This window comes from Lissotriton vulgaris, chromosome 2_1 (genome assembly GCF_964263255.1).
Source record: "Lissotriton vulgaris chromosome 2_1, aLisVul1.2, whole genome shotgun sequence".
Lineage (NCBI taxonomy): Eukaryota > Metazoa > Chordata > Amphibia > Caudata > Salamandridae > Lissotriton > Lissotriton vulgaris.
The window spans coordinates 1108525645-1108547707 of NC_141687.1; the positions used below are offsets into that span (position 1 = coordinate 1108525645).

General features: G+C 41.0%; 1 pseudogene; it reads right to left on the reverse strand.

Moving 5' to 3' along the window:
- Positions 1-13740: 13740 nt before the first annotated feature.
- LOC147731680 (uncharacterized) lies at positions 13741-21862 on the reverse strand (annotated as a pseudogene).
- Positions 21863-22063: the final 201 nt, after the last annotated feature.

The following is a 22063-nucleotide window of genomic DNA, read 5'->3' on the forward strand; positions in this document are numbered from 1 at the left end:
TAATTAGATCCTACGACGTCCTTGCCTTTCAAGAAACCTGGGAAACGTCAGACAGACTGGCTCTGGACGGCTTTTCCCACTTTATTGTACCTGCAGATCCTAGCAAAGCAGGAAGGGCAAAGGGGGGCTTGGCTATATACATCTCACTAGATATTCAAGGAAAGCCAAGACATATTAAATCTAACTCAAAAAACTGTTTAGCGGTTGAACTAACTACATCAAACTCCCACCCCGTATTACTTGTTAATTTTTATAATTCCCCTGTCAGTCCAACCCCAAACGAGCATTTGGTAACTCTAGAGGAATTCCTGTCTACCCACAGCGAGAATAGTGCCCATGGGTATGAGGTGATCCTTATGGGAGACTTTAACATCCACCCATGCCATGCGGATTGCCACGTGGAATACGAGGAATCTTTCCCCTATTCCTCCCCACCGCATTTCGAACACACATCACGCGGAGAGGCTTTGGAATTACTCTTAGCTACTTTTAACCTTTATGAATCATGTAGTTGCTCCACAGGCCCGAGGTTACCGACATATGTGGGCAATGACAAAGGCACAATTATAGATTATATTTTTTTTATCTTCTAGTATTCTGCCCGAAGCTATTAACTATAAGGTAGAAACCACAGTTTTTAGCGATCATAACCCTGTGATTCTAGAGACCATATCACAGGGAGCCTTGGGAAAAAGGGAGATTGATGCTTTATGCGCGACAGAATTAGTCCCGAGAGATCATAATCGTAGACTGAAATGGGACCAAGTAACCCCAATCACCTTTTTACAGGAAACTCTGGCTAAAGTTGAGGGGGAGGTTGCCGTTTGTTTGGATAATAAGAATTCTGGTACCATCATGATAGAGGCTTTCAATGTTATTTGCCGTCAGGTCAACTTAGACCTGACTGTAAAGACAAAGCCTAATAGGCTCAGGGGCCCCAGATGGTTTGACTCAAACTGCTCCAAGGCTCACTCAGTCCTCCTAAAGGCTCTAAAAAACAAACCCAGAGATAAAGAGCAGATAGCATCACTGAGGAAACAATACAGTCACGCTATCAGGGTGAGGAAATCCGAGATAAAAAAGGAGGCCTGGAGTGATTTATTATTGCCTGATATACAGAGAGATAGCGCCAAATTCTGGGCAATAATAAACCACCCATACTTCGCGGGACTAGAGAATCAGAGAGCAGATTGCATTATACCAGACGAACAGTGGGTGACACACTTCAGTAATATCTATAGCTGTACTGATACCACCCCAGATTGCGAGATGCTATTCACACAATCAACAACTACCATATCTCCCTTTAGTTTAGAGGAGGTGAAAAAAGCAATTAATGACACACTCTATAAAAAGGCACCGGGGCCCGATGGGGTCCCCGCAGATTTCTTCAAGAGTGCCCCTGAACTAAGCACCAAAATTCTCACAAACATTTTTAATGCTACAAGGGATCTCATTTTTCCTACTAGCCGGTCCAAGTCCACGATAGTACCGATCTTTAAAAAAGGACAGAGGACAGATCCGGCCTGTTATAGGCCAATTTCGCTCATTGATTCCAGTGTTAAAATCTTGGGAAGAGTCCTTTTAGGAAGACTGACTCAGCTTTTAGAAGGGAAGGGTGTCCTATCAAACGCACAATATGGCTTTAGAGCCAAAAGAGGAACCTTAGACCAGTGCCTAAACCTAGAACTAATCATAAATAAATACGTAATCGCCAAGGGGGGTTCTCTGTACATGGCCTTCATGGACCTCTCCTCAGCCTTTGACCTGGTCAACAGGGCAAAGCTGTGGAGGATCCTTTTGACCATGGGCATCGACCCCCCTTTGGTTGGATACCTGGCGAAGCTACATAGGGACCTTATGACCTTGGTCAGAGTGACTAGGGAAGGGAGATGCACTTGCCTCTTTAAGTCAGAGAGGGGGGTTAGGCAAGGGTGTATCCTTGCCCCCCTCTTCTTTACTCTCTACATAAACGATCTTGAGGCAGTCTTGGCAGCATCCCACACCGATATTCTGCGTGCAGGTGAGACAAAGATACCTGTCCTCCTGTACGCGGACGATGCAGTTCTTTTGGCACGCTTCGGAGTGGCACTAAATAAACTCCTTTCATCTTTTGGGGACTTCATGACCTCGTTGGACATGAAAACCAATACAGAGAAATCTCACGTAATGATTGCAGGAGCCGCAGGCAGGAAAAGAAAGTCGAAAACATTTTTTTGTGCTGGGAAAGAGGTCAGGAGAGTCCCATCTTTTCCATATTTAGGGGTGACCTTCGATGAAAAGGGCACTTGGGGGACCCAGCATTCCGTTAAAAGCAACGCTGTTACAAGAGCGGCAGCAGGGTTGCTTGGTTTTGCTAAAAAACTAGGTGCCCGTCCCATGGAAAGCATTATTAAGGTCTATAAAGCAAAATGTTTGTCTGTTGCCCAGTACGGCTCTGTTATTTGGGGGTACACTAATCATGACAAAATCCAGAAAGTAGAAAACAAATTTCTGAGAACCCTGCTTTCTGTCCCCCAATCGACTCCCACCTATGCATTACACACAGAGCTAGGAGTGGGCTATATAACTGACATTTTAAAACTAGCCCCAGTCATCGGATGGATAAAAACTTGGCTTAACCAGGAGCTCACATTAAATCACATTATCTTAAAAGATTGTTTAGCCCTGGATAAAGCCCAAAACATCCCATGGGTAAAATACGTACAAACGCAGCTAACTTTAGCCGGCCGACCGGAGCTTTTCTCATCTCCAGATTTGATAAGGCAGGAAGATCTAAAAATAGTAAAAAATACCCTGACAAATTTATATGTTATGGAGAGGGAAGCCATAGAGTTAAAAAAAAAAACCATGGTTAGGAAACACTGTTTGTTGACATCTGTCCCAGGAATGGAACCATACCTTTTCCTGGTAACTAAACCATACCATCGTTTCCTTCTAACGGGATTCCGTTTTGATTTGATCCACTTCATTCTGGGCAATTTTAAAATTTGGAATAGACCCGATAATGCTGAACCATGTGATTGCGATCACTTTTCCACCCAGGATACGATTCACTTTACCATGTTCTGCGGTCATTATACTGAGATTAGAAAAAGATATTTGCTTCCAATACTGCGCAATCTAGGTTTTATTCAGGTAAAACCAGCCCTGATGTTCCTGCAACTCCTTCCCAATGTAAGAGTAGCCTTTCATGTTGCTAGTTTTTTAGTCGCAGGAGCTCGTATAAATAAGCACCGTAAAAGAATTAGGCACCTTACTCCTGAATATTGACTTCCCTTTTTATGTCACTGATTTTAAACGCCTTTTCTTTCAAAAGTCTCTTTTTAATATTCTTAACATTTTCGTATGACTCATTTTGTATATTGCGATTTTAGTGCTTTTTAAACATTGATTGTCTGTTATAATTATGTATTAACTCGTGTTCTGATGAAATGTTGCTATGTAATAATGCTCGTTCTTTTATGATTTTTAATAATCGAATAAAGATAATTGACTGACTGACTACATACTTTGGCTAAATATGAGCGATCAAAACCTGAAATTTACGGCGAACTATAGTACCAGCAAGGTCGAATTCCTGGATATCCTGATTGAAGGTGATAGGGGCAACCTTCAGTTAGTCTATATAGGAAACTGACAGGGAAGAATACTATTTTACAATATGGAAGTTTTCACCCCAATTGCCTAAAAGACTCTATCCCCTTTGGGGAGTTTCTTCGCATTCGCCGCAATTGCTCCAACATGAAAGATTTTCACTTCCATGGGGAAGCTCTAAAAAAGAGACTTATCAAACGTGGATATCCCACTGGTTCGTACGCCAAGCCTTCAAAAGGGCAAAATATTACAATAGAGATGCTCTATTGAAGGGAACCAGAAGAGAACCCCAAGGAAAAATTACCTGTGTGATCAATCATTCCTCACTTAATTTTAAATTGAAAAATATCATCAATAGAAATTGGAGAATTCTGGATACGGATGAACATGAGACCCAGCTCCCACAACCACTAATAGCGTATCGAAGAAATCGAAACCTAAGGGATCGATTAGTCCACACCAGGAATAAACTCAAGTTGGCTGAAACCCAAACCTCTATCACTGGTCTTCCTATCATTTTGGGAAACTATAGATGTGGCTCATGCCATGCCTGTGACGCGGCTTTTGTCACGGAATCGCTTTGCTACAATAACATCAACATTAGACTTAGATCACTTACCAACTGTAGGAGTAGCAACATCATTTATATACTTTTTTGCTCTTGCGGATTATCCTATATAGGAGAAACCAGTCGTGAATTTCGATACCGATTTAGTGAACATAAATCTGCAATCAGAACGAAAAAAGTCTTTGCTCCTTTAGTCAAACATTTCTTAGAGAAACAACACCATGAAAATAAACTTAAATGGTGCATCTTGGAAAAAGTACAAACCAAAATGGGTCAACTGAATGAAAAAACTCGTAAAAAACGAGAGACATTCTGGATTTTTCATCTGGACAGCATATACCAGGGACTAAATGAGGACATATCATGGTATGTGACCAAATAGGTGTTAGGTAAATAACTCAAGAAGGGAAGTTACTGTGTTTCTATTTTCCATAAACCGAATAGACATGATCCTCATGCCTCCCATGTCTGACTCTCTAATGTATTCCTTCCTGATCTGATTTCCATATCCCCTATAGAAGGAATTTCATCATCATGTTATGCAGGTGACACTACCCACTGACAGTTTCTTGCAATACGGATGATTGTATCCATGTTTAATACCTTTGACTTTTAAATACATTTCCTCTATATACTATGCTCGTGTTGGAGTATAGCTCACTTATTTCTTCTTGAGCGATGTGATTTATTAATTAGGTCGCAACTTTATAGATATTAGAGAAGACTTATATTGCCTACTTAGAACATGGCTATCGTTATTTATCATCACAAGATGGCGCATGTATTTTTAGATAAATATATATCTCCCTTCTTTCTATTTTGGAAGTGGTAGTATAGGAAACTTCTTGCTAAAATACAATAGTAACTCTGTTCGATTTGCCGGTTTTTAAACAAATTGTTCTACATGTGGTTGAGCTTATTACACGTTGCCAATTGACTTTGTTTGTCTTATTTTTAGTAACAAATTCCTCTCTTTTAGACTCGGACTACCGATTGATTGTTCTACATAATTACATTCCTTTGCCAGTTCTGGGTGACTCGTTCAACGAAAGACACCCATAAGATGGCGCCCACTCCTGCGTATAAACGCATACTCCATTTTTTATTTTCTTTATCAAAACCGTTAAGAAAGGAAGTGACGCCTATATCCCAGCTGGAAACTATCAGGGGATTAGGCGCTCTATCGCAGTATTTAAAATATTGGTCTTCCTTCCCTTCCTCCTCTGTCGTGCAGTAATTCGGGATTAATATCGACATGTGGAAGTAAGTGGTCATATCATGAGGTGAGCAACGGGAATTGGCGTACCTGTTGTAGAGGACTTGTTGTGTGTTTCGTTCTGTGAGGCTTTGTGGTTGCGCTTTGACCGTTAGACTTACATGTTGGTGAGGTTGGGCAACGGTGTGGTGGTGGAATCAGCATCGATCGAGAGTCTCCTTCTATGAAACTGTTGGCTGCACTTGACCTATGGACTCACGCACTCGTGAGACTAAGCAATAACACACCGTATTGGTATGTGTCAGTGTTTGGATTAAATCCAAAGCCACCATATAAACTAGAGCAAGGAACACTGTTTGTGACCATACCAGTGATCTTTTAGTGCCCATGTATTAAAAAACGGGTTGTTGTACTCAACCGTATCTGAGTGCCTGTTATATAGGATGGGCAATTTTGTCTAAACGTTAAGCATTCTCCCAGGTAGCAATTGCCTTTACTATCTAGACGCCAGAAACGCGGGTTATTTATAAAAATGCGGACTCCCGTGTACACACAAGTCTACGACATATATATATTCGAGCTGCTACTGTCAAGATTAGACGGCTATTATAGAATTGGCATAGCCTCTGCATTTCACCTGAAAATAGATTAGAAATATGCATAATAAAGGCAGTTAGGGATGCTAACTATATATAGGTGATCATGTATAAATATGCTTGTGTCACACACATTTAATATAAGTATTATGTAAATAATATTGGCTATAGTACTACACTACTAGTGTGAACTTTTTCTAAATCTGCAGACTGGAGCAGTGATGTCGAGGAAAATTACAATCTATGGTTAACACCTTGGCTGCTTGGCAGATTTTTCCCCTGTGCTGGAACTCAATGTAAATGGGTGTGGTCATGGCGAGCTCAGCTCGTCATGAGCACCCTAGAGGTATACCTCATGACGAGCTGAGCTCGTCATGAGCACCGAAGGGGTTAAAAGAGGAGTTTCCAGTCTTCGACTAAATACAATTATCTACGAGCTTGCGCCTAAATAATCAGGTTACTTTGTTATAATCTAGTATAGCAATAGTGTCCATCTCTACATAAATGTGCCATTTAAAAACTCATGGCCATTCCTGTTTCATGTATCATCCTTTACAGGTACGACAACAGTGATATACTTCTTCACTACTTTCTACTAGGATTAGACATACCTTTTTAACTTCGTAAGGACACTAATAAAACAAGGATACCCCTGTGTGGCAATAAGTAGAAATATAAGAGGTATGTTTCTTGGGAGTACAAACGGTATTGTGGGTTATGTAAAAATAAAGCTCTTCTGACCTTCTGCTCTCACATTTCTTAGGAATTAATATTCCTTGAAGTATACTGAGACCCTTGTAACGATGAATATTGCCAACTAAATTTTAAAGAAGACTGTAGGGCACACGCCTTGCGAAAGAATAGTAAGTTCAGATGTCCTTGATTTTAGGACTCAGGCATGCAATAATGGTGGTTAGTCTCTGGGTACCACCTTATCTCCCAGTTTATAATATCTTTTCTGCCAAAATGCTTTGGATTGTAAGGAAGTCACCCAATATGATACCTTTTGATAATTTTAGAACACACATACTTTTTCTATTCACTGTTTAGACCTAATATACTTGGTGTTGGTCTTTGCTTAAACTCTGCTACTCTAATCTATTCTGAATCACTGTGATCACTTTATAAATTCGCCCTACTCTTTAGCTTTATCAATCTGTAGACCGCTCTATAGCCGTGTGGCCATTAGTGAACTCAAAACGTAAAAGTGTACTAAATGTCTTTTTAAAGAATGATGATTATAAGACTTGCACAACAATGTTCATTTTTTTTTATTTCAGATTCCCTGGCTCTTGTTGTGTTAAGAAATGTTTGTATCTGCATAGGTCCTGAAGAAGGTGGTACAGAACCCACCGAAACGCGTGTCAACCTTGCGTGGAATCCATTTTTTACACCTTATGGTCATTAATCCAGGCAGAAATAATTCTAATTCTGCCTGCTGATGTCAAGATTTGTCCAGATACTGCATTTTGGTATGGAATGTATGCTTGAATGAATGTGAGTGCATGATTGGTATTGCATTTTTTGTGTTTGCATAATCCAGGGTTGCTTTCTTTCCTTTTTGTAATAATTGTGTGTATTTGTTGTAATACGTATTTTTCACAAAATAATATATAACAAAAAAAGATGAAAATATTTTTAAGAAATGAAAATGAATAAAAATACAAAAATAATGAATTTATAAGAAGTGCAAATGACAAACAAAAGAATGATGAAATAAAATATTAAAATGAAAATGATACTCATCGGTCCTATTGTTATTGCTGTGCATGAATAAAAGAAATAATGTAAACCATGTATATAATGAAAAGTATATAGGTCTTGAGGGAATTTCTTTAGTATTGATTACCTTTCTCTCCCCTCTTTTCCCTGACCTCAAAGTAACGTTAGAGGGGTCCCCTCCTATATGTATCTACAGCCCTGCCTTACACCTCTATGAACGCCAAAATCCCTGGATACCTTAAGGTCCTGTGAATATCTTACGTTGGCCTTTGTGTCCCGATGCAGGTCCCTCAGGAAGTTAACCAAAGCCGGCTCGACCCCCATTGCGCCCATGGACTCCCACAATTTCCCCCCAGTTGACACAGTAAAACGTGAAGGAGAGATCCATGAACGCCATGTGGACAGTGCCCCGCCTTGCTTTAGTGTACTTCCCCAGGACTATATACAAATTTAGACATTGTGCCAATGTGGAGTGACCTGGCCTGAACCCATATTGTATTCTAGAGATGACCCTGTTTGCGTCAGCCCATGATGTCAGTCTATTCAGGATGACACCTCCCACGACCTTGACCACAGAGTCAATAAGGGATATCGGCCTGAACAGGTGGTACTGTTACGGTCACCTTTCTTAAATATTGGCACGATTGTAGAAGTACCCCAGGACCTTGGGGAGCCGTGTTCAGCGGCTGCGTTAAACACAGCGGTTAGAACCGGCGCCCATAAAGATACTCTGGATTTAAAAAGATCCGGGGCATGCCATCTGGGCCAGGAGCTTTATTTCTTGTCAACCCTATGATGCCTTTCTCAACCTCGTTCAGTGTAAAGTGGGGGGAAATTTGAACCTGGCCACCACCGTAAGATTCTGACTGTGGGGTATTACTACTAAAAATGGAAGTAAAGTGGGACACCCAGTCATCTTCAGTGATGTTAGTGTCTACTGCATGCTCCCCTTCCCTATCAAACAGGGGTCTAATAATGATGCCCCAAAAGCTCTTGTTTTTACCCAGGGTATTTGGATCTGAAAGTTCTTGCCTGACTTTGTCCTTTATATCTGCTTTTTGCTTTGACAAAACCTTTTTATAGGTCTGGCGTAGTGTCCGGATCAACAGGGGATCTCTAGGGCTAATCTTCAGTGCTGCCTTTAACGCTTGGGCAGCTTTTGAGCAGGTGTGATCACACCATTTAGGGTCTCTGTGCAATGGCCCCGGTATCGGGATGGTTAACATAGGACCTACTTTTGTGGTGATCCCCTCAAAAGCTAACAGAATGTCAGGTGCGAGGGATGTGGAGGACACGCACAATGTTAACTCGGGGTCACAGGTTTTATGGATCCTATCATGTAGTTGGTCAGAGTTCACATTCGACCATTTAAATCGACACCTTCCATCTGTACTTTTCAGTACTCCCTGGGTTAACAGCTTTTCCCGTAGGTTTAAAAGACTGCCATCAAAGAAGATACAGACTGGGTTGCGATCACTATATATGCTTTCTTCAATTTTAAAACCTAATATGGTAGACTGAAGGCCATTAGAGAACAGAATGTGGTCAATAAAGGACCCCCCCGGAGCGACCTTTAAATGTGGGGACAACTGTTGGCTACAAATGTCCACCACTGACATGGCTGAAACCAAATCAAATTCTTTAAGTAGATGGTTGAACATGTCTCCCCTGCCTGAGTGTTCGAAGTGAAGGCCCTCCATCCTGTGGCATCCCAGTACTCCCATGGCGGTATGCATTGGATTCCCGCATGGGTGCACGTTAAAGTCCCCCATAATCAAGAGCCGGTGGGGATCCCTAGCGCAATTTAGTCTGATGAAGTTACCCAGTTCAGCAATCCTGCATTCACCTCTAGCATTTACAGCATTGTAAAAATTAATCAGGAGCACCTTTGCATGCCCTCTTTTTAGGGTAACTGCTTGGATGTTAGTGTTGTCAGAGTTTATTAATTTGGCAACACAATTCAAAGCCACATCAATATAAATGACCATGTCCCCTTTTGCTCTACAGCTACGTGACGGTTTTGCCGGCACAAAAAAGGTTTTATAACCTTCTAAGACTGCATCACTTTCCACCATCCAAGTCTCTTGCAGACAAATCACCGGAAAGGTCCTTATAAACTCTACCCACTTTGGATCTTGAGCCTTCCCTGTCAACCCAGCTATGTTCCAGGATATTATGTTATAAGACATTTGACTAGATGGGACCACAGCCAGGGTATCTTTTAGGCCCTCATTACATACAATCACATTCCCCCTGACTGAGAACTGACCTGATGGTCCTCCCCCCGTAGCCTGATTTAGGGTGGGTGATGGCAAGACATTAAGATCTGTGGTTGCCTTTAGTCAGTCACAGTCTTCTAATGTGGCAAAGCTGAAAATCTATTTGTCGCTAGCGGGATGGGTAACCCATAGTCATCCCCCCAGATGTTAGCCGATGCCATGTGGGCAGGCTGATGGTTAAGACTATTTAGTCTATTATCAAGTCTGGGGCTGTACGTGTGTTTATGGGCGTGTGGGTCAAAATTGATGTTGATCGGGGGGTTAGGTTGGTAAAAGAAACCCAGGGGGAGCATCTGTATCCCAGACCTGGTGTTAAACTTTCTTGCTTGTGTTTCTTGGAATAAATTCTCAACGATCAGACTGTCGTTGAAGTTCACGATTATATAGTCACCACCTCCTAGCTTTCTTGAGTTTCCCACCCAACCCACACGTCACACCATAATGATATTGCGACCTAATTCAGATCCCACTGAGGTGTTACTGGATAGCCAGTGGGTCACCTTGTTCATAAGCTGATAGAAGGCCTCTGTAGGGCCTTGTTGGAGGGGTGGCACATTACCCAAGATGACCACCAGTGGTGTAGATTGAGGAGGCAAATCAATTAGCTCAGAGTCCCGCCCACTACTATTTGTCTCACCATGGTTTCCACCGCTATTACACCGTGGACCCTGAGATGGATGATTTTTCCTTGTCCTTATGGTCGGCCTGTTTGTTTTCATACCCTCAGTAGTGCCCCTCAACTCACGCTCCTGTGGTACAATATCCTGGCAGCTCCCCAGATGGTTATTGTTGCTTGTGGCCGGAGCAATTTCGGGGTTATGTAGTGCTTGTGTGGAATCTACTACGAGATTAGACTGAGGTGCAGGGTTAAAGGATTACTTAAGGCAACAGGATGACATAATGGGGACTGTTTAATAACATCAAGCCTAAGCTCTATCTCAGACAGCTTTGACATAATCGGAGCTAACCTTTCCTCCAGTGCGGAGCCCAAAACTAATTTGAGGGTGTCCAGCAAATACTTCTCGCTTCCAGATACACCCCGCTACTGTGATAGGTGCCTGCTTTTCGTTGGGTTTTTTTTTTTTTTGCTTGACCCATTTTTGCCTTACACTTCCTTTTGAGGCCGCCAGCGCTGCAATCGGTCCCATTAGGCAATGGGGATGGGGGTAAGCTGTGAGCATTTATTTTCTCAAGTAGCACTACGGGTGTCTTCCCACCTTTCCCCATATTGTCGACATTTAAGGGGCCTTCTTTAGTAGCAATGGTTATTACTGGGTACAGGGACTGTGGTACCACCTCCCCCATATCTGTAGATATAACTTGAGGCAAATCAGAACCCATTAATTACCCAGTTGCACCCCCACAGTGTGGACCGTTTAATGAGGCATTAGATATCTCATCTGGTATAGAGACAAAATATCGACTCCAAAATATCGACTGGACATAATATCGAGTTTTAAATATAGACTGGACAAAATATCGACTGGACATAATATCGACTACAAAAATATCGTTTTTCAGGTAAGTGAAGTAATATCGACTGTATAAAATATAGATAGCAAAAATATCGATTTTTTAATAATATATAATATTTTATAGTGTATTTTTATGTAATAATATGTGTGAATAGTGTGTATTAATGTTATAAAATATTTTATTACATGAATTTTGTTTTGATAATTGCGTAATGTAATTCTGTAGCGGGTTGTGGGTTTATAGGGGAATAGGGTGGGAAGTAATTTAATAATAATTAATTAATTAATATATGTTTGTTAATATTTTTAATTAATAATTAATTGATAATTAATTAATATTAATTAGTTAATTAATTAATATAATTTTGAATATATTTTGTATTAGTAAATAATTGTTAATTAATTAATTGTAATTAGTTAATTACATTAATTAGAGTACATTTTTATATATATAATTTTGTGTTATTTTTAAGTAATTAATTTTGAAAAAATAATATTAATTATTAAAATAATTACACCTAATGTTCTAATATATTTACTTTATTGTTATTGTTAATTAATAATTAATTGGTAATTAAATAATATTGATAAATTTTGGGTAAAGGAGCATTTTTAGGGTTCAGGGTCAGTTTTCAGTTCATGGGTAAAGGGGTATTTTTAGGGTTCAGGGTCAGTTTTCAGTTCATGGGTAAAGGGGTATTTTTAGGGTTCAGGGTCAGTTTTCAGTTCATGGGTAAAGGGGTATTTTTAGGGTTCAGGGTCAGTTTTCAGGTCACGGGTAAAGGGGTATTTTTAGGGTTCAGGGTCAGTTTTCAGTTCATGGGTAAAGGGGTATTTTTAGGGTTCAGGGTCAGTTTTCAGGTCATGGGTAAAGGGGTATTTTTAGGGTTCAGGGTCAGTTTTCAGGTCATGGGTAAAGGGGTATTTTTAGGGTTCAGGGTCAGTTTTCAGGTCATGGGTAAAGGGGTATTTTTAGGGTTCAGGGTCAGTTTTGGGTTTTTGGGTAAAGGGGTATTTTTAGGGTTCAGGGTCAGTTTTGGGTTTTTGGGTAAAGGGGTATTTTTAGGGTTCAGGGTCAACAAATAAGATTTTAAAAAATTATTTTTATTATTTTCATTTATTATTTTATTATTATAATTTAATTTAAGTCGTTTTAAGTATATTTTAGTAATTAAAATTTAATATTAATTTAATTTAACACTGTTTTTAATAAAGTCGATATTTTTTACATCTATATTTTTGTTAACGATATTTTGTACTCGATATTTTTGTACTTACCTGTTTGTAGATACAAACTCGATATTTTGACTGTCGATATTTTGTCCACGGTATTTTGGCAAGTCGATATTTTGTCAGTCGATATTATTTCAGTGATCCATCTCATCTACGTTAGAATTTTCCCAAAAATGTTGGAGGCGACCCACCGGAGATCTAGAGAGGCGCCAATTCACCAACTCAATCTCCTTATCGATAACAGATGCTACCCTGGTTAAGAATGCATCCATTGTCGTGACTGTTGACTGCTAGGACCCCGGTAGGAGCTATCTGTATCTTCTTTCGGACCTTTGTGAAAAAGCTAAGGCAAGGCTAGGAAGGCACACTTAATATCAGACGACAGCCTAGCTCCAGTAAATAAACAATTAATACAAAACTGTGGCAACTCTGTAACAACTAGAATGATACAAACATACCACAATAGTTAACTAACCAGAGATGCATTCATGGCCGAAAGGAAAATAACATGGCCCAGTCCAGCCACCTCTAGCCTCTGACGGCCGCAGACGGCCCGCTCTTTGCCCGGGCTTATCCCGGCTTAGCCCGAGCGCGTCCCACGACGCGGACGCCCTGTTCGCCTTAAGAACGCCTCCAGGCGCTTCCCATACGAGTTGGCTACGTGCGCGCCACGTGTGAGTCTGGGTATTGTAGTCCCTCAGCAGCGTCGGACCCAATGGCGGTAAGGTGTCCCACAGTGTCCAGAGTGCTGTCAGGCTTGCAGACTCGCTCTAGCAGGGTAGCTCAGCCAGGTAGGTTTTCACAGTAAAAATAATAGACCCCCGGTAACAAGGCAGGGCTCCCGCTCCACCGGAGCCCTGCCTTTTTACTACTTGTGGAGGCTATGACCTATCCATCCCTAGCATCTTTACATGATTTCTTCATGAGCGGTAATTTGGAAGACTGCTGCCATGGGTTGTTGTTTCTGATATTGGTTGGCCAGTGGATTGGGACAATTTTCCTCAGACAGTTGTTGATGATGGCTGGACTTTGTTGGTGGTGGTACTGTTGCCCTCTACGTTTGTGCTCCATACAGAAGGACCGATTTTACATTGAAGTTAAAAAGTCTGACTTTGGTTTTGCAGCGTTAGGTCCTTGGAGCTCCAGATCTTCTTTAGCTGAATTAAGTCAGCCCTTGCTTTGCTTAATCTTGCTTTTCCATTGGTGTCTGTGTCACCCGGATTCCCGAAGACACTGCCCAAGTAGATAAAGGCCTCAAACACTTTGAGTGCAATGCCTGCAAGAGTGACTACAGTCTTGTTTTTTTCTCTGTGGATGTTGTGGCCAAGGTATGCTGATGTGGCTACCACTTTGCCGGTCTTCCCTTGCTTCTGTAGATGGGTATGGAAGAGTAGGGCCAGGTCCTCTGCAAAGTTCAGGTCATCGAGCTGCATCCAAAGTGTCCACTGGATCCCATTTCTTTCCCTTGGGGTTGATGTCTTCATGATCCAGTCTATGGCCAGCAGGAACAGAAAAGCAAGAACAAACAACCCTGGCAGACTCTGGTCCTCATTTCGAAGACTTCTGTGAGTTGTCCTCCATGGACTATCTTGAATGTCATTCACTTGTAAGAGTTCCTAATGATTCTAATGAGTTTATCTGACACACCGTAGTGGTGGAGGAGTTTCCAAAGGGGCTCCCCGTCCATGCAGTCAAATGCCTTCTCATCGCCAATGAAGTTGACATAGAGGGGGCAGTTCCATCCCATCAACTTCTCAATGACAAAGCGTGGTGTTCCAATCTGGTCTATGTATGATCTAACTTTGTGGAAGCCAGCTTTCTTGTCACAACTGAGAATTTACTTGGTCCTTCATTCTGTTCAGAATGACTCTTTTGAACATTTTACCTGAGGCTGATAGAAGAGTTATTCATCTGTAGTTTGTGCAGTTACTCAGGTCGCCTTTCCTGTAGAAATTAATGAGATAACCCACCTTCCAGTCTGATGGCCCTTTTTCCTCTTCCCAGATGCTTCCAAACATGGGATAGACCATGTCTCCTTATGTTTCAATGTCTGCTTTCAGTGTCTCTGCAGGAATGTTGTTATATTCTTCTGCCTTCCCGTTTATCAAATGTACGATGGCTTGCCATATGTCTTCCATGGTTGGTCTGCACCAGTCAATTGGCAAGTCCTTGTCAGCTGGATGTATGTCTGGTGGAGCCTGCAGCATGGGCTGGTTCAGCAGTTCTTCAGAGGGCTCCACCCATCTTCATTGTTGGCCTTCATTACCTATGATTGTCTTCCCAGTTTTGTCTTTAACAGGCCTTTCTGTCTTGCTGTGTCTGCTGTAGAGTTTCCCTCTTATGTCATAGAGTTCTTTAAAATTTCCATGGCTTGCTGCTTCCTGGGCTTCTGAAGCAAGACCACTGATGAATCTTCACTTGTCTGCTCTTAAGCTTCTTTTAGCTTCCTAGTTGTTTTTTGTGTATTTGCCTTGAGCTTTTGCTTTTTCTGCTCTAGTTCGGCTTGTGTTGGCTGCAGCTTTATTTTCTTTTATTGCTTGGATTTTGCAGCAAGTCTCAATAAAATCCGTTCTTTATGCTAGTGTTTCTTGGGACCTGGAAAGACTGAAAGGAGACATTGTGGAGTATTTTCTTTAAGTTTATTGGAAGAAAATAACACAGTCCTGCGGGCCCAGGGAATAGCCAGCAACTGCCCAACAGGACAATTACAAACAATCTGAGTAAAGTAACAAACAATCTGAGAACAGTATGATATAGGTGGAGGAACCATGGCAAGACAAGGTTCCAACCACTGACAATATAGAGTACAATAGAAAATACAAATGAAACATATGATAAAAGGCACAGAAATAATACCAGAAAATACACCACACCACCTATCTCCCCTTCTTACGGAAAATAAAAAATACAAAAAAACAACCACAAAAAAAAAAATTAGTGACTAGAGCTCATCCAAACTATTGGTGGACAAACATCATGTACAATTTCCGTGTTGGCAGAAATGTGTCTCTTGGATTTAGCTGAGCGAGACATGTTCCACTACGGTCCATTGCTCAATTTTACAGCATGACCTTTTATTTCCTCAATGCAAGCCGGATCTTTGAATTTTGAGGACCCTTTGTGCAACAATAAAGGTTTTGGAACACACCCGTTCACCAACAGAAAAATTCACAATTTTTTTTTTACACTGATAAGACACTTTCTTATATCTTTTGCGATTAAAAAAATCGCTAGCCGATTTCGCTAGCAGACTCTTCCAAAACATTACAGCCACCATCCAATGCTTTGATTTTTTAAAAAGGATTCAATGTCAAACTTACCTTCCTACCTCTCATCACCTCGAATGGTACAGAACCAGAAATTGAATGGGGTGTGGTCCTATATGCCCATACCACATCTCTAACAGTAGTCTCACAATCCACCCTAGATTTAACAGCACTCTGAATTCATTCAACTAGAATTCTGTTGAATCTCTCAACCTTTATGTTGACTTGAGGGTGATGAAGCAGAAAGCGCAAATGTTCCACACCTGTTTTGGTTAAAAATTCTTGCATACTAGAGAGTGAATTGTACACCATTATCAGATAGCAGTTCTTCAGTTTTCCCTACTGAAAACATCTTGCAAGAATCGAGTAACAGATTTGGTGTTATGTTGAGAAACACTCCTCACTTCCATCCATCAGGATAGATGATCCAACAGAACAATAAAACATTTTATGTTGTTGGGTAACACATGGAATGGTCCTAAAAAGTCTGTGGCTACTCTCTGTCACGCTCTGTCTGGACAAGGAACAGGCCTTGGTACAGGAGAAGTAGTAGAGAGATGTTTATCACTACAAGGAAATTGTACACATTCTCTAACCAAAGTCTCTACTTCTCCTCAAATACTGGGCCACCAATAATCATTGTAAATTTTTAACTTAGTGGCAGTCATTCCCAAGTGACCTAAATGAGCAGGTTCAAGATCTGTGAGTCTAAAACACTTTGGAGGAATTAACCTCCCACACCTGACACGTAAATTGTTCTCAACTGAAAGTTTGTCAGCCACCTAACAGTATGGTTGTAAATCAACATCAATGGATTTTTCTTTAGACCAACCGGTAACAACTAGATTCATAACTTGTTTCAGGACATCATCTGATTTTAATGCATCCAGCCATTCATTCATGTTGTCTTCAACACTAGCAATAATTCACTCCTCAATTTCCTTAAACACCTTGGATTGTTCATTGTAGTCCTCTACAGGGAGTCTAGACAAAATATCTGCCTTGATGTTTTTGCAACCTGCAATATGAAGTACAGAGAAATTGAACTCAAGCAGTTTGGTGGACCGACGAGGCAATATGGCTGTGGAATTCTTGATTTTGTTACCAGACAAGATGTCATCCAAATGCTTATGATCAGTTCTGAGATAGAACTTTCGTCCCTATATGTAAGGCTTGATTTTCTCAATACCCCGTACACAGGCAAGCATTTCTTTTTCAATAACGGTGTATCCCAGTTCAACATCTTTCATTCTTCTTGAGGCTAAACTGACTGTAACTTCTTTGTAACCCACCATCTGAGACAAAACTACCCCAATACCATAAGAACTGGCAACAACAGTAACATAAGGGTCATGGCCTTCGACATATGCTTGAAGAGCCGGAGCAGATAAAATTCTATCCTTAATAGATTGAAAATGCTCTTGACAAGCAGAGGTCCAAATAAAGTCAGCACTTTCCTTAAGAAGCCCTCTGAAACACTCTGTCAAACCAGCATAATTTCTTATGAACTTCGAGTAGAACTCTCACAAACCCATAAATGATTTGAGTTGTTCCTTATTGGCAGGATGAGGAACCTTGACAATACCATCAATATTGCTGGGCTTAGGTTTGACACCCTCATGTGAAAGAATGTGACCCAAAAACTCAATTCATGACTGCAAAGATACATTTCTCATCACTTAACATTACACAATTCCTTTGAAGAGTAGTGAGAACCTGTTCAATAATAACATTGTGTTTTTTAAGTGAAAAGGTATGCACCAGAATGTCTTCTTGGAAGATAACAACATTGGGTAAGTCCTTAAACACGCTTGTCATCACCTTAAAAAATAGAGGCTGCAGAGGTCAGTCCAAATGGCATGCCGCAGAATTGAAGGTAACATCAGGTGTAACAAAAGTTGTCATATGACGGGTCCTCTCATGTAAAACTACCGGATGATAAGCCACCTGTACATCCACCTTAGAAAACCATTTGGATTGATCAACTGCAATGATTACAGCAGTAATACGTGGAAGAGTAAAACTCTTAACCCAAATTGCGTTGTTAAGGGACTTCAAATCCACACAGAGGCGTAATTTGCCAGACTTCTTTTTGGCAAGCACAATGGTACACAACCACAAGGTGGCATTCACCTTTTCAATAATCCCCTCATTTAGCATTTTGGTTAGCATAGCAGACAGCTCACTTCTGATACTGTGAGGCACATTGCACAGTTTGTGCTTAACAGAAGCAACATCTTCTTTGACTTTGATAAAATTAGAAGAAAAATTGATACATCCTTTTTTTTCTTGAAAAACATCTTCAAACTTATTTTTCCAAGGTACTTGAACATCTACAGCATGAACTGAGCAAACAGGATTTTTATGACCAGGTTTGATGATCATGGCAAACTCAGCTTGATGCCACAGTTCCAAATCGTTAATGCCTTTAAAGGCTATGTACACTTTACCATGAATAGTTTTTCTCTCAAACTTGATATCAGCCCAGAAAAACCCACTCATTTCAATTTTGTTCCCTTCATATGTAGTGGTGATGACATCAGGAGGTAACAAAACCTTGTGAGACCAATTCTCTTTATATTTGTTAATAGAAATGATGGTAATTCTTGCTCCTGAATCAATAAGTAGCAGAATACCGCAACCTTCAATTTAAATATGTACCAAAGGGTCAGTAATATCTTTGCTAGTTTGGACATTATTGACTTCGACACACTCCACACATGACAACAGTTCCTCAACCATTTTTTTTATCAACTATATCTTGTTAATTGTACATTGTGCAGTCTTGAACACACCGTATAGGAAAACGTTTGCCACCTCTGCAAGCTTTGCCAAAATGCCCTACTTTTTTACATTTATAACATTCTTGTGAAGCTGCTGGACAATTTTTAAAATTAGAAACATGAGTGGATGAACCACATCTAAAACATTATAATTTAGAAAAACTGTGTGCAGTAACGTTGCTTTTACCACCCCTAGAAACATTATCTGCTGGACTTGCACCTTTTGGGTTGTTCATACTGGGGCCGCTCACAACTGAGGATTTGGTGGCTGAATTGACAAGAGCTACTCCAGTAACGGGTACAGCAGTTTCTAATTGTTTAGCATCAAGTTGGGAACTTTCAATGCTCTTTGCTATGTCAATAGCTTCATCTAAAGATGGATTTTTGCATGATAATAGATTTTGTTGCATTTTCTTAGAATGGCATCTGCAAACGATCTGGTCTCTGATGAGCTGAGACGTGAAACTCTCAAAATCACAATACACAGCCAACATTTTTAGAGCAGTCAGATAGGAATCAATAGATTCATTAGGAGCCTGAGCACGTGTAAAAAACTTGTGTCTGTGTACCACCAAATTGGCTTTACCCTCAAAGTAAGTACTTAATTGTTTCACAGCCAATTGGAATTCATCAAGGTCTTCTCTATCATACCAGTGTACTCTATTAAATGATCAAACACATTTTGACCTTCAACACCTAAATAATAGTATAACAGATTACGTTTTCTATGTGCTTTAAATTTAAGACCATCAATTGCATCTAAGTACGCATTGAAAGATCTATACCATAACCACCATTTCAAAGGTGGTTCACCTGGCTCTTGTAGGAAAGACTAGGAGGAGTGACAGATTGCATAAGGGTGTAGTAATGTATATACACAATGCAGACAATGTATGTCCACAAAAGCGAAAACTAAACCTGAAAGGAAAACATTAGTAATAAAGAACAAAAGAAAGAAAACAAAGAAAAAGAGTAGGAAGAGAGAAAACAAAATGGAAGAATGCTGAAATAAGTAGAAATGAAACAGTGAGTAACAGAAACAGTGCACAGCCGTGGTGTACACCAGTAAGGAACAATAAAGTTATTGTTTTAAAAATATGCTGCAGTAACCAACAATTTCCACAAGGAGTGCTGCTGAGCAGGAAGAAGTGTGAATACAGTCTGGCAGAATTCGATGGTAGCCAGTTGCCAAGAAGTTGCAAGAAGCTGTGTGGATCTGTTTGTGTTCCAGGCAGAAGATGGAAGTGAAAGAAACTTGGCAAACCAGGTAAGTAACAAACTGAATGGCAGACAGGCAAGCAAGCGGATCGAAAGTTGAATAGAAAATAGCCTGAGTCGCACGCATGAAGGAAAGCGTGATGGCCAGGGAGCACGGTGAGATGACTGGTGGCAGCTAGTAGCTGGCGTCAGCAAGGCAAAGCAGACTGCTGAAGGAAGCGTGGTTTCTTTAGCGAGACGAGGCAAAGAAGAAGTAATGTAAACTGGTACGGCAAACAGGACGTGCACTGGAGCGAGTGCGAAAGACAAACAAGAGGGGAGCGATGGCACAGCAAGCAATAGAACGCTCAAGCAAGTGCAACTGAGGCAATGCACGGAGATAGTGAGGAAACTTTAACGCCGATTTCCCAAAGAAATTTGACACCTCGACCCTCAAAGTTAAGAAAAATACCTAGAATGGAGTGGACTGCCTCCAGATAGAACAAAGTTCAGCAACCTAAGCAAACGGAGATAGCGACAAGGAAGGTTCTTTGAAAATCAGCTCCGAAGTTGTTCCTCCTTGAGGTAGCCAGAAGAGAGGCTCAATACCAAGCTTGTCGCCAAATTGTAAAGACTGAAAGGCAACAACGTGGAGTCTTTTTTTTTTGTTTATTGGAAGAAAAGTAACACAGTCCTGAGGGCCCAGGGAATAGCCAGCAACTGCACAACAGGACAGACACAAGCAATCTGAGGACAGTATGACATAGGTGGAGGAACCATGGCAACACTAGGTTCCAACTACTGTCATATAATATAGAGTACAATAGAAAATACAAATAAAACATATTATACAAGGCACAGAAATAATATCAGAAAATACACCACACCACAGGACACAGAAGCTCCTGGCAGGTTCATGTTACTTTTTCTTTGATTTTCTCCCATTGATCTTCCACTGGGTCTCTGTCATCCCCTAGTTCTTGCAAGACATGAAACTTGTTACTGAGGGGAACTGACCATTCACTCTGTTTCTGTGACTCTTTGAGGAGGGTGGTGTTATATCACTGGCATTGGTTTGTCAGTTCCACTCATGCTTTTTTCAGCTTTAGCTGAAGCCTTGTCGCTGCAAGGTGATGGTCTGATGCCACATCCGCTCCCCTCGTCTCTCTCACATCATGCAGGGATTTTGGAACTTCATGGCAATGTAGACAGGGTTGATCTGATTCTCTGTTGACTGATCTGGTGAAACTTATGGTGCCTTATGGTATACGTTTGCCTGCGAATACACTATCGCCTATCATCAGACTTTTCAGGGCACAGAGATCTGCGAGCCTTCCACCATTCTTGTTCATGTCCCCAAGGTCATGGTTGGCCATGACTACTCCGTACCCAGTGTTGTTACTTCCAATCTTAACATTGAGGTCTCCCATCAGTATAGTGATGTCTCTGTCAATGCATTTCTCCAGTATGGACTGGAGTCTTTTCTAAAACTGTTCTTGTTCCTCTTTTTGCTGTCATTCATAGGTGCATAGCACTGGATACAATTCATATTGCTCCTTTTTTTCTTTGCGCAGAAGATCACTGTGATGATTCTGGGACAGTGGGCTTCCCATACAAACAGAGTTCTGTTGGCTGCTGGTGTTAGCATCAGTGCTACTCTATGAGTATGTGGGGCATTCTCTTTCTTGTGTGAATAATACTGCAGCATTCCTCTTGAAGCCAATCTTGTCTGTCCAGACTGTGTCCACCTGGTCTCGCTATTGCCAAGCAGGGCAAGGTTGTAATGTTTCATCTCTGCTGCAATGTGGGCCGTCTTACCTGCCTCGTACATGGTCCTCATGTTCCAACTCCAGATTTTGTTGGTCTTGGACGAAAGCAGTTGGATCAAATCTGAGGCTTCCAGGTATTTCTGCCTTTCACCACAAGCCATCAAAGCTCTCCAGGAAGGAGATTCCTCTCTCCCCCTAGGCCAAGATGTCTTTTGGTTGGAATTTCTGACGCTAGAATTAGTTATATGGTGAGATGGCTAGCACCACACATAAGCCTCTTTCTTAACTTGGGACCAGCCATAGTGGAGTTGCCAGCCACATAGCACCAATAGAAAGCTTAAACATGTATTGATGAAGCAATT